Source organism: Cynocephalus volans, chromosome 2, assembly GCF_027409185.1.
Source record: "Cynocephalus volans isolate mCynVol1 chromosome 2, mCynVol1.pri, whole genome shotgun sequence".
NCBI lineage: Eukaryota > Metazoa > Chordata > Mammalia > Dermoptera > Cynocephalidae > Cynocephalus > Cynocephalus volans.
Genome location: NC_084461.1, coordinates 63,287,500 through 63,299,185, shown reverse-complemented (window position 1 = coordinate 63,299,185; position 11,686 = coordinate 63,287,500). Strand labels below are relative to the sequence as shown.

Genomic DNA, 11,686 nt, shown 5'->3' with positions numbered 1-11,686 from the left:
AACTAATAAAAAGTCATGAAATGATGTATTGAAAAATTATAAAATGTTGTGGAAGGACATCAATAAAGACTTAATACGTATGAATATACGGTCTTAATGGATGGGAAAACAATTCAATAAAAATGACAGTATTCATAAAATCAATCCTATCAAAATCTAAGCTGGGTTTACCATAAAAATGTAAAAGCTAATCTTCGAATTTATATAACTAAAATAATGAGAAGAAGAAAGGAAAGCATATCCTACCAGGTATCAAATTTTTAATAAAGTTTTTAAAAAGTTTTATAACACTTTAAAATATACAGTTTGGGGATAATCAAATATAACAATGGGGGAAATAGCCTAGAAAGAGACATTGATATGTAGAAGCTTTGCATCTGAAAGCTGGTATTACAAATTAGAAATGCAAGGAAAACTAAATATAATTGTATCACTATCTCACTTTATAAAAACAACTACCTGTTACAACTATATAACATCACATGTGAGAGGGGTGGGCACAAAGGAGTTGTCAGTAACTTGGGCAAACAGTGTTTGGACTGAATGCCTTAAGGCAGGAGACAAAAATAACTCTTCATAAATATAGCACTCTATATGGTAAATTTGTTTCTCATGGGCAAACGGTAGCATTTCTAGAATTATTTTACATGTATTCCACCACTGAAAAAACAATTGGTAATATTTGTGGTCTGGCTCCTCTTTGTTCTATAAAGAAGCTACACATAAGCAAGGAGGTGGGATGGAGAAGGCTAGGACCACCCCTGAGGAGCTGAATTAGAGCTATCAGTATGAGCTCATGTTTATCATGGATGTATGAGAAAACATCACAAAAAAACAAATCAAGGGGGTAGCGCTAAGGCTGGGTCTGGAGCTCGCAGACCCCTCCAGCCGGTTCACAAACTTCACGTGCAGGTCTCTGAGCTGGGTGACTGGCAAAAAGGTCCTTGGAGCCTTGCTTGAAGTAGGAATAGTCTTTATTCAGCACACACATCTGACAGCTAGGCAGTACAAACTGGAACTCAGAAACTCCACTGCTATCGGCAAAGTACAAAGGAAAACGGAGCAGCTGCCTGCAAAGTAAACATGGTCTATTTTTAGACGCGAGCTCTGCGGCCTTCACAAACTGAAGAACACACCGTTGCAACAAAACTAAAAAGATACATGGATGCACATGCCCACTAACTCCACGGTGCAGCACATTTCTTGTAAGCAAGTTGTTTATTTGGAGTCTTTTTTTTTCGATATAGGCATTTATTGCTATAAACTTCCTTATTAGAACTGCTTTCAGTGTATTCCATAAATTCTGTTACACTGGGTTTTCATTTTCATTTGTCTCCAGGAATTTTTTAATCTCCTTCTTGATTTCTTCTTTGACCCATTTGTTGTTTAGGAGCATATTGTTTAATTTCATGTATTTGTATGGTTTCTAGTGTCCCTTTTGATGTTAGTTTCTAGTTTTATTACATTGTGGTCAGACTAAGGTAGTTGATATGATTTGAATTTTTAAAAATTTGTTGAGACTTGTTTTGTGTCCTAACATGTCTCCTCTAGAGAATATTCCATGTGCTGCGGAGAAGAATCTGTATTCTGTAGCTGCTGGGTGAAATGTTGTATATATGTTTGTTAGGTCCAACTGACCTAGAGCACAGATTAATTCAGGTGCTTCTGGTTAATTTTCTGTCTGGGTGATCTGTCCTTTGCTGAAGGTGAGGTATTAAATTCTCCAACTGTTATTGTGTTGGAGTCAGTCTGTCCCAGTAAGTCCTATGGTAATTGCTTTATACAACGGGATGCTCCAGATTTGGGCATGTATATATTAAGAATTGTTATATCCTCTTGTTGAATTGATACCTTTATCATCATATAATGAACTTCCTTATCATTATTTATATATTTATTAATATTTATTTTTACATATTTGTGGATTACAGTGTGTTGTTTCAATGCATGTACTGCACAATAATTCACTTAGGGTTGGCTTAAAGTCTATTTTTTCTGATATAAGTAATGCTACTTCTGCTTTTCTTTTGGTTTACATTTGCAGGAAATATCTTTTTCTATCCTTTCACTTTTAGCTGGTGTGTGTCTTTATCAGCTAAGTGAGTTTCTTGCAGGCAGCATATTATCAGTTCTAGTTTTATAATCCATTCAGCCACTCTGTGTCTTTTAATTGGGGCACTTAATCCATTTACATTTAGGGTTATTATTGATTTATAGGGACTTGTTACTGCCGTGTTGCTATTTTTTTTTTCCTGGTTGTTTTATGGATACTACTTTCCATTTTTCTGGTCTTACTGTCTTTTAATGTGGTTGAGTGGTTTTCTATAGCTTTACATTTTGCTTTGTCGCTATCTATTTTTATGATCTCTTGTAAGTTTTTGTGTTATAGTTACTATGAGGCTTACAAAAACATGTTATAGTTATAACAAATTATTTTATTCTAATAACAACATAACTTTGGTATCTAAGAAAAAAGAAAAAAACTGAAGCCAATTTTACTCAACTCATTCCCTGCCCCAATTTTTTCAAAATTTATTTCAAGGTACGTCTTTTAATATTACCTTATACAGCTTTTGCACATGTTACTGTTTTGTTAAGTTTGTTCTTTAGTCTTCATACTAAGAATGTAGGTGGTGTATTCATCACCGTCAAGACAGAGTATTCTGAGGTTGTATGTGAATTTACTTTACTAATATGTGCCTTCATATGTTCTCTTGCTGCTCCTCAGCATCATCTTTATTCATTAATTTCCTTTAGCATTTCTTGTAAGGCAAATCTAGTGTTGATGAATTCCATTAGTTTCTGTTTGTCTGGGAAAGACTTTATTTCTCCTTCATATTTGTTTTTCTATTTGTTTTTCTGCTTCATATTTGAAGGTTAGTTTTGCTGGATACAGAATTGTTGGCTGACAGTGTTTTTCCTTCAGCATTCTCTTCTGGCCTGTACGGTTTCTATCAAGAAATCTGATGAAAGACATACTGGGGCTCCATCGAATGTTATGCATTTCTTTTTTCTTGCTGCTCTCAGTATTTTCTCTTTGTCTTTGGTTTTTGATAATTTGATTATGATCTTACTTGGGGTGTTCCTCCATGGATTGAATTTGACTGGTGACCTCTGAGCTTCCTGTACCTGGATGCTGTCATCTCTCTCCATACTTGGAAAATTTTCAGCCACTATTTCTTTGAATATGCTTTCTACATCTATTCCTTTTTCCTCTCCTTCAGGTATGCCAATTATGCAGAGGTTATTTTGCTTGAGGGAGTCCAGTATTTGTTGTATTTATATTTCATTTTTTTTTAGTATTTTTTCATTGTGCTTTTCTGATTGGATAATTTCATGTGTTTTTATCTTCAAGCTTACTGATTCTTTCCTCTGTTTGATTAAATCTGCTGGTGGAGCTTTCTATTGAGTTTTTCAATTCAGATAATGTGTTCTTCATTTCCAGAATTTCTGTCTGATTTTCTTTAATTGATTCTATTTGTCTGTCAAGTTTCTCATTCTGCTCCTGAATTATTTTTCAGCTATCATTTAATCTTCTATCTGTAGTTCTTGTGAGTCCCTGAACATCCTTAAGAGGGTTATTCTGAATTCTCTGTCAGACATTTCATTGATCTGCTCTTCCTCTAAATCCATTGCTGGTGCTTTGTTTCATTTTGTGGTGACATATGTATATGTTCTTTCTTGATCTTTTTGTCTTTACATTGATGCGTAGGCATTCAAGGAGACTGCTATTTGCTGCTGATTCTCGGGGGGAGGTTTTTTGTGGGGATCATCAATCTCTTCTGGGTCTGGGCTGTGTGGAAATTCCAGTGTGGGAAGGAGTCTTTCCTGCAGATTGAGCCCCCTGCAGTTCCATTGCCCTGACCAGTTTCCACTGAGACCAGATGCCCATGCTTTGCCCAATGTTCCCTGGGTTGGCTAGCCTTTCCCCTGTACTCCAGCTGCTTCCTGTGCGTCAGGTTATGTTTGTGTCCCTCACAATAACTCACTGGCTTCTGGGTGGCTCTCCTCTACAGTTGGCTGTGGTCATTTGCGTCTGTTGGGCCTGGGGGAATCCTGCCATTGGTCTTCATGGCCTGTGGGCTGGTATGGTGCACTCTGAAGCTCTCCTCTCCCCTGCAGATCTCAAGTTAGTGTACATGAAGGGTGCTCTGGCTTTTTCCAGCTTCAGTCCACATAACATCTAGTCCCTGCCTTTGTACAAGGCTGGCTCAGAACAATAGGCGCCATCTCTACACTCTCTCCCCATTGCCTCTTGTGCCTTCGCAAACTCTGTGGGTCTCTTCTCCTCTTCTCCAGCTCCAGTGGTTCCAGGTCGGCAGTCTTCGCTTTTTAATAACTGTAAATTGGTTACTTGTGGGAAGGTGAGATGCTGGGAATCATCTATTCTGCCACCTTGACAATGGCACTCTAAATGATTAAAAATTGATATAATGCATTTAAAACACTCAGCAAAGGAAACTACCATTAACTTTAAACATTGAGGTTATGTGCTAATATGATAAATATGTATTATTGCATTCTATTTGTGTTTAAAAAGCAAATACTAGGTAAATTTCAGTTTGATCTTTAGATAATAAAGTTATAGTAGAATTATAAAGATATAGAGATAAAGTTATGTCTTTTTCTTTGGTAAATGGCTGTCAGTGTCATTCTTATATTGCATTTTTGGTGTTTAATCAGCTTATTGGTATTTGAGGACATTAAGAAATGTGGGCTGACTGACTTTTCTGAGCCTTTATAATTCTAGAATGTATGTTTTTGTTAAAAAAAAAACTAAAAATAAAGAAATAAAAACTTATCTTTTCATTTGTGAAAGATATATAAGGAAATGATATGAAAAAATAAATTTCCAATTTTTGAAAGCTGTGTTTAAAAAACATGAATCAGAGTGAATACTTTTTCTTTTCTGTAAGTTAATATCCATTTATTTCCAAATTTAAAATAAAGAAAGCTAAAGATACTGTTTCCTGTCGTAAATTAAAATAAATTGCATTGAGTTTTTATAAAAATTAATGAAGTAATATATTATTTGTGGAATGAGTTGCTCACCCTAAATGAATTTTCTGGATGACTAGAGCTTATGTTTACTCTGTTAAGTATTTAGACACACACATAAACTCACACATACAGAATTGAATTCCCTCTCCTTCTTAAATAGAATATACTTAGTAGAATTGGACTCAGTTAGGGTTGAACAAGGACACTGCTGCATTTGTTGAGAGCCTGAAAAATCCCCAAAGCAAGCAAATGGAAGTAGAGTGATGAGCAGAGCATAGGATTAGGGAAGTCTTGGCAGAAGTAACAGGTAGAAGTCTATTAATATGGGGGGTAATAACTGGGAGTCAATAGTAAATAAGAATTAGATGAACCATGAGGTTGAAGATTATAGAGACTCTAGCAGCAATATAAATATCCAGAAGTTTAGTGTCAATGCGTAGGTATCATGGGGTCAGACTTCAGACCCAGAGGAAATGGGGTGGGATAGAAATCTTTAGGTAGGGTCACAGAAATTATAGTCTTATCCACTATTTATTGAATAATTATAAGGACAAAATACATTTCTAAGTGCTTTATAAATATTGTCTCATTTACCCTTACCCACCTACATGAGGTTGGTTCTATTATTATAATAATTTTTAAGATGAGCACATTGAGACACAGAAAGGGTCAGTTATTTTCTCAAGATTACAAAACCAATTAGTAGAAACAACAGAATTTGAACCCAGACAGTCAGATTTCAAAGGCACATTCTAATCAATACTCTTTACTGCCCATCTCTTAATAACAAACAAAGCAATGACAACAACTAACAAGTGTTGCGTATTTACTATATACCAGATACTATTCTACGAGCTAGATCCTGGACATAACCCAACTATTGCTAAGCCTCAGCTTGGAAAACAGGAAACTAAGTCTCAGAGAGGTTAAGTGTGCTTTACCAGGGTAACACATTGAGAAAACTGCCCATCTGGAGCTTAACTACTATACTGCATAGCCATAGAGACATGTGATGCAAGAAGGGGGTTGATCATGGTGAAGGTCAAGCGCCATTCTACTGGGCCTGGGTTAACATGCTAGAGAGGAACAAGCAGCAAAGCGGACACAACAGGAAGTCACTAGGCCAGTGGTTCTTAACCGTAATGGACTCATGACCCTTCTCTGCTCTTAAAAGTTTATGTGGGTTATACCAATGAACATTCAGTGTATTAGAAATTGAAACTGAGACATCTAAAACATTTTTCTTATTAGTTCATTTAAACCTAATAAGTTCATTACATATTAATATTGGTATATTTTTATGAAAAATAGTTATACTTTTCAGAACAAACAAAATAGTGAGAAAAGTGACATTGTCTTTACCTTTATGTAATTAAAAAAAAGTCTGGTTTAAGAAAACGAGATTCTCTATCTGTAACTGCATTCAGTCTGTTGCACAAGGTTGTTTTGGTTGATGTAGATGATGAATATTCAGACACACAGACAGAAGTAGTTAGAAAAAGGTTTAACAGCCTTTCCTGAGTGAACATTTTAAATATTGTTTTTGTATACCATAACCAACTCAGTAAGTGGTAGTTTCTTAAAGGATAGTTGCAATGTGGAATCTGAAATCTTAATGGTAAACTTTCTTACTCCGTTCCATTAAAATCCATTGGTCTGTGTCACATTTGAAAAGATCTCTTACCTATGCTGGATTTTGTCATATCATCTGCAAATATTAATTTATTGAGTTATTCATATCTTCCAAATGCTGACACATTTCATTCGACAATAGTAAAAAAAAATTACAGTAATTAATATCACCACTGGTCCCACTAGAAATCAGTTGGGAGTCTGCTAATGTCATGGTTGCAGTTAATAGTTTCCCAAAATATAACTTTTTGCTTGAAAGCTAAAATTTTATAACTGGCAAAAATGGGAATTTCTTTTTACCAGTTTTCTTTGAGAGACTTACTTTGTTTATTTTTGGGGGGAAAAAACCTGCTAAGTACTCAAATATGAATAACTGTAGTTTGTCATTCTTTCTTTCAAATAAATATGGTATTCCATGAAAAAAAGTAGTCTAGCTTACAATTTAAACAATTAATTGCACAACTATTATTCCTTGAGAAAACTGTCATATTTTCTACAGAGCAGAATGCTTTATGGTGCTTCTTACCTAGTCACACAGAATATTAAGAAGACATTAAGAAAACGTGTATTCAAGGCTTGAGATTTAATAATATTAAGAATATTTTCTTCTTTACTAAAGATATTCTAACTAAAACTGGCACATTTTTAAATGTGATTGTGGGGAGGTGATGAATTCAATGACTATCGAGGACTTTTCTAGGGTTAAGAACTATTTCTTCTGGATTATCAGCCACGTTTATAAAATTTGAGATTCAATTTTATATAATAATCATTACTTTTTATTTATTGTATGTCAGAAATTCTGCTAGACACTGAAAACATACAATGATGAAAATATGGTCACTACATCTGCTCTACGGTCAACCTGGAATTCAGACACATAAATAATTAATATAATGAGGTAAGTGATACAGTGGTGGCATTCAAAGGTTTTTGTGCACACAGATGAAGGATAATTAATTCTTTGGAGTGAAGCTTGTGGTGGTCAAGTAAACTAAAAAGGGCACATTTGGTTGAAAGGTCAGTGTTATTTATTATAGTTGGGATAACTGTAAAATATAGATTTGACTAATAAGTATCATTGTGGCAAAGACTAATGTCAATAAAGTTGTCAATATTGTGTTTTAAAGGGCTGCAATATGCTGAAGTAAAGACCAAAACATTAGTTATTAAACAACAACTGTTTGAGGGTCCATGTGTGTGTGGCAGACTAACGTTCACTTCACGAAAAATAAAAGAGAACTCCAAAATTGGACCCAAGCCCAGGCTTGATTGGAGAATGAGGCCAGAACCAGTTCTAATAGCAAAAGTTAAGTCAATACACATTGTTTAAAAGTAAATATTGACTGATCCCCTCATGACTTTCAAATAATGTAAAAGTAAAGTAACAATAGCCTGTCTTCAATGAACTGTCAGTAAGCCTAAAATTATCCATCGTGTATCCCTTCACTTATAAGGTTTATCTTCCCAAGTGTGTGAAAAACAGATTATAATTATCAAAGTGAGTATAAATGAATGTTTTAAAAAATATATTTCTTTACTGAAGTATAATTAATTATGCATATTTTGGGGTACAGTGTTGACTACCATCACTTGTGTACAGCACGTGATGATCCAATCAATATTATTAGCATACTCATTATTACAAATCGTAATTATTCTTTGTGCCTCTTACCCAATATCTTCCCAATCTTCCTCTTCCTCCTGCCCAACCTCTAGTAAATATAAATTTGTTCTCTTCTGAAAGTTCAATATATTATTGTGGTATTTTCTTTTTCTCTTTCCTTCCTTCCTTCTTTTTTTTAGCATCCACTTATGACTGACAATATGTGGTATTTCTCTTCCTGTGTCTGTCTTATTTCACTTAACGTAATTGTCCCCAAGCTTATCCATGTTGTTGTAAATGGCAGAATTTCATCTTTTTTTATGGCTCAGTAGTATTCCACTGTGTATATTTTCCACATTTTCCTTATCCAGTCGTCCATCAATGGCCATTTAGGTTGGTTCCAACTATTGTAAACAGAGCTGTGATGAACATGGTAGTGCAGGTATCCCTTCGACATGATGACTTCCATTGGATTGCTGGATCATATGGTAGGTCTATTTGTGTTGTCTGAGAACATACTGTTTTCCATAAAGGCTGTACTACTTTACAGTCCCACCATCAGTGTAGAAGAGTTCCCCTTTCTCCACATCCTTGCTAGCATTTGTTATTCTCGGTCTTTTTAATAATGGCCAGACTAACTGGGGTGAGATGAAATATCAATGTGATTTTTTTTTTTTTTTTTTTTTAAAGATGACTAGTAAGGGGATCTTAACCCTTGACTTGGTGTTGTCAGCACCATGCTCACCCAATGAGCTAACCGGCCATCCCTATATGGGATCCGAACCCAGGGCCTTGGTGTTATCAGCACCGCACGCTCCCGAGTGAGCCACGGGCCGGCCCTCAATGTGATTTTGATTTGCATTTCCCTGAATCTTAATATATGTTTAGTTAGTTGTGGTTAGAGTATTTGTATAAATACACTGTGCCATTGTGTTTTGAGACAATTGTCTCTTCAATTTCAGCTTGGCCATAATCAACAAGTAGTACATCTGTTGAAAAAGGGAAGAGCATGGGAAACAGCATTATTTAAACCTCAGATATATGACAGAGCGGCTCAGTGTGGCTAGGGCAAAGGATGATGCTTGGGAAAGAAGATCAGAAATGATGCTGGAAAGCTAAGGAACTTGGGCCACATTGTGAATGGACTCACATGCGATACTTAGAAGTTGCAACTTTAGCTTTTGGAGAGTTAAACTAATTTAAGCAGGGAAAAGAGTCATCAGATCATGTTTAGAGCAGTGAGGAAAATACATTGGAGGGTAAAGTAATGGAGGCAGGGAGATCAGTTAGTAAGTAATTGAAATAATATGGCACCTAAATGGGCTCCTATACCAAAATACATGAACATATTTTTTATGCAGTGGATACTATTGTATCTGTTTATGTGTAGTTTTATACAGTAAAATTGCAGTGTGAATGGAAAAGTTTCTAGTACTGATATGCAGTTCCCTTGCCTGACTGATGGTTTTAAAAGCCTTAAAACCATTCTTTTGTAGAATATTGCTCAATTTTGCTATCAGGTGATAGATTAGTTGTCATATATAATGTACTTTAACAGGCCCAAATTTATCTCACTGGTAAACTTGAATTAATTTATATAATTTTCTCCTATGTCTAGGTGGAATGGTATAATTATCTCCTTAATATTACCTTCTTGGTTGTAAGGAAAGGTGAGATCTCAGGCCATTTTTCTCTCCTATACAGCAGAAAGAAGTTGGCTGTGGGCATCTTCCTAGGATGCATTTCTAGAGAATAGATGGTATATTAGTCAGGGTTCTCCAGAGAGACAGAACCAATAGGATGTGCATATAAATATATGAGAGGAGAATTATTAGGAGAATTGGCTCACAATATTGTGAAGGCTCAGGAGTCCCACCAGTGGCCATCTGCAAACTGGATGCAAATAGCACGGCTCAGTTCAAGTCTGGAAGCCTCAGAACCAGGGAAGCTGATGGTATGATTCTCAGTCTGAGGCCAAAGCCCTGAGAGCTAGAGGTGCCACTGGTGTAAGTCCTAGAATCTAAAGGCTGAAGAGTCTCAAGTTCTGATGTCCATGAATTCCTGCAGAAAAAGTGAAGATTCACCTTTTCCTGCATTTTTGTTTTCTCCCGGTACCCAGAAGATTGGATGGTTCTTACCCATACTGAGGGAAGATCTTTCCCACCCAGTCCACAAAGGCTTACATACTATTTTTTTCTGGAAGCACACTCATAGAAACACTCAAAAAATGCTTTGCCAGATTTCTATATATTCCTTAATCTAGTCAAGTTGAGCCTAAAATTAACTATCAATGTCTTCTCATCACAGAGTATGATCATGAGCTTATTTACAATGTTTCAGCCTCCTGATCACTTTAGAATCCATTCATTATTTTCTTCACTCAATCAACAGACACCATGTTCCATGCTGTTCTGAAAACCATTCTTATCCTGATTCATTTTGATAGCATGGCAATCCTATGAGATAGATAAAATTATCAACCCGCCCCTTTTTTTAGGGAAGATAGGTAAAATTATTACTTCCATTTTATAGGGGAGAGAGTTAAAGATGAGAATAATGAAAGGACTTGCCCAGATGGTAAGTGGTAAAGCAGAGATATGCATCTGAGTATTCCAGCTCCACAGCATGCACTCTTAAACTCAATACTAGACCACCTCTCTTAGGTCACCCACTTAAACTTTTCTGTCAGTTGTGGTTTTCTATTCTGTGGGATGAGTTGTTCAGCCCTGCTGAACTTGCTGGTGCCTTTCAGCCTGGCCCACCACATATCTATGATACAGACTTCAGTCTAGCTTCTTGGCAGTGACCTTGGGTCGGTATGTGACTGGATGCCTTCGATTTTATGTAGACCAGAGTCCCTATATTTGTTTGAAGCAGCACCTCCTGGATGCCTCCTGTGTTGGATATCTTCCACTTGCCCTTTCAGGTCCAGTGTCTACCCTTTTTCACCACGATCTCTGCCCCAGGAGGCTGACCTGTGTGACCTCTAGCTTTCTGATGGTTTTGGCCAAGGGCAAGTCACAAGAAGATATTAGAGCGAAGGAGAAGAGTGAGATTAGTATATTTTTTCTCCTGGTTCCCTCTAACGTAGATTCCATGGGATAGGCTGGTGATCAGAGCTCATCTCAAAGCAGTTTTCTATACATAATCTCTCCTTTTCAATTATGTTTGGTAATTGCTCCATCACCTTGTCTCTTTTGGCCAAGGGTGATAGTAGCTCTTCCTCTATTACTAGATGAGATTATTATACTATGTCTTGTGATACTCTCAGGCTTTGCTCACAGCTTTGTAAGTCGTCTGTAAATAACCCCCTTGAAATTTGAGAGTACTATCTGTTTTCTGTTGGAACTTTGACTAATGCACGCATACCACACACACACACACGCGCGCGCGCGCGCGCTCAGGGTGTGTATTAGTCTGTTTCTGTTGCTTATAACATAAATACCT

General features: G+C 36.3%; 1 long non-coding RNA gene across 1 annotated transcript in view; it reads left to right on the top strand.

Moving 5' to 3' along the window:
* Window positions 1-1,123: 1,123 nt before the first annotated feature.
* LOC134369380 (uncharacterized) overlaps window positions 1,124-11,686 on the top strand; it is a 51,678-nt gene continuing 41,115 nt past the window's right edge. The window contains exons 1-2 of the long non-coding RNA XR_010022614.1: window positions 1,124-1,205; window positions 7,431-7,534. This is a non-coding gene — a long non-coding RNA (uncharacterized LOC134369380). The remainder of the gene's footprint in view (window positions 1,206-7,430; window positions 7,535-11,686) is intronic.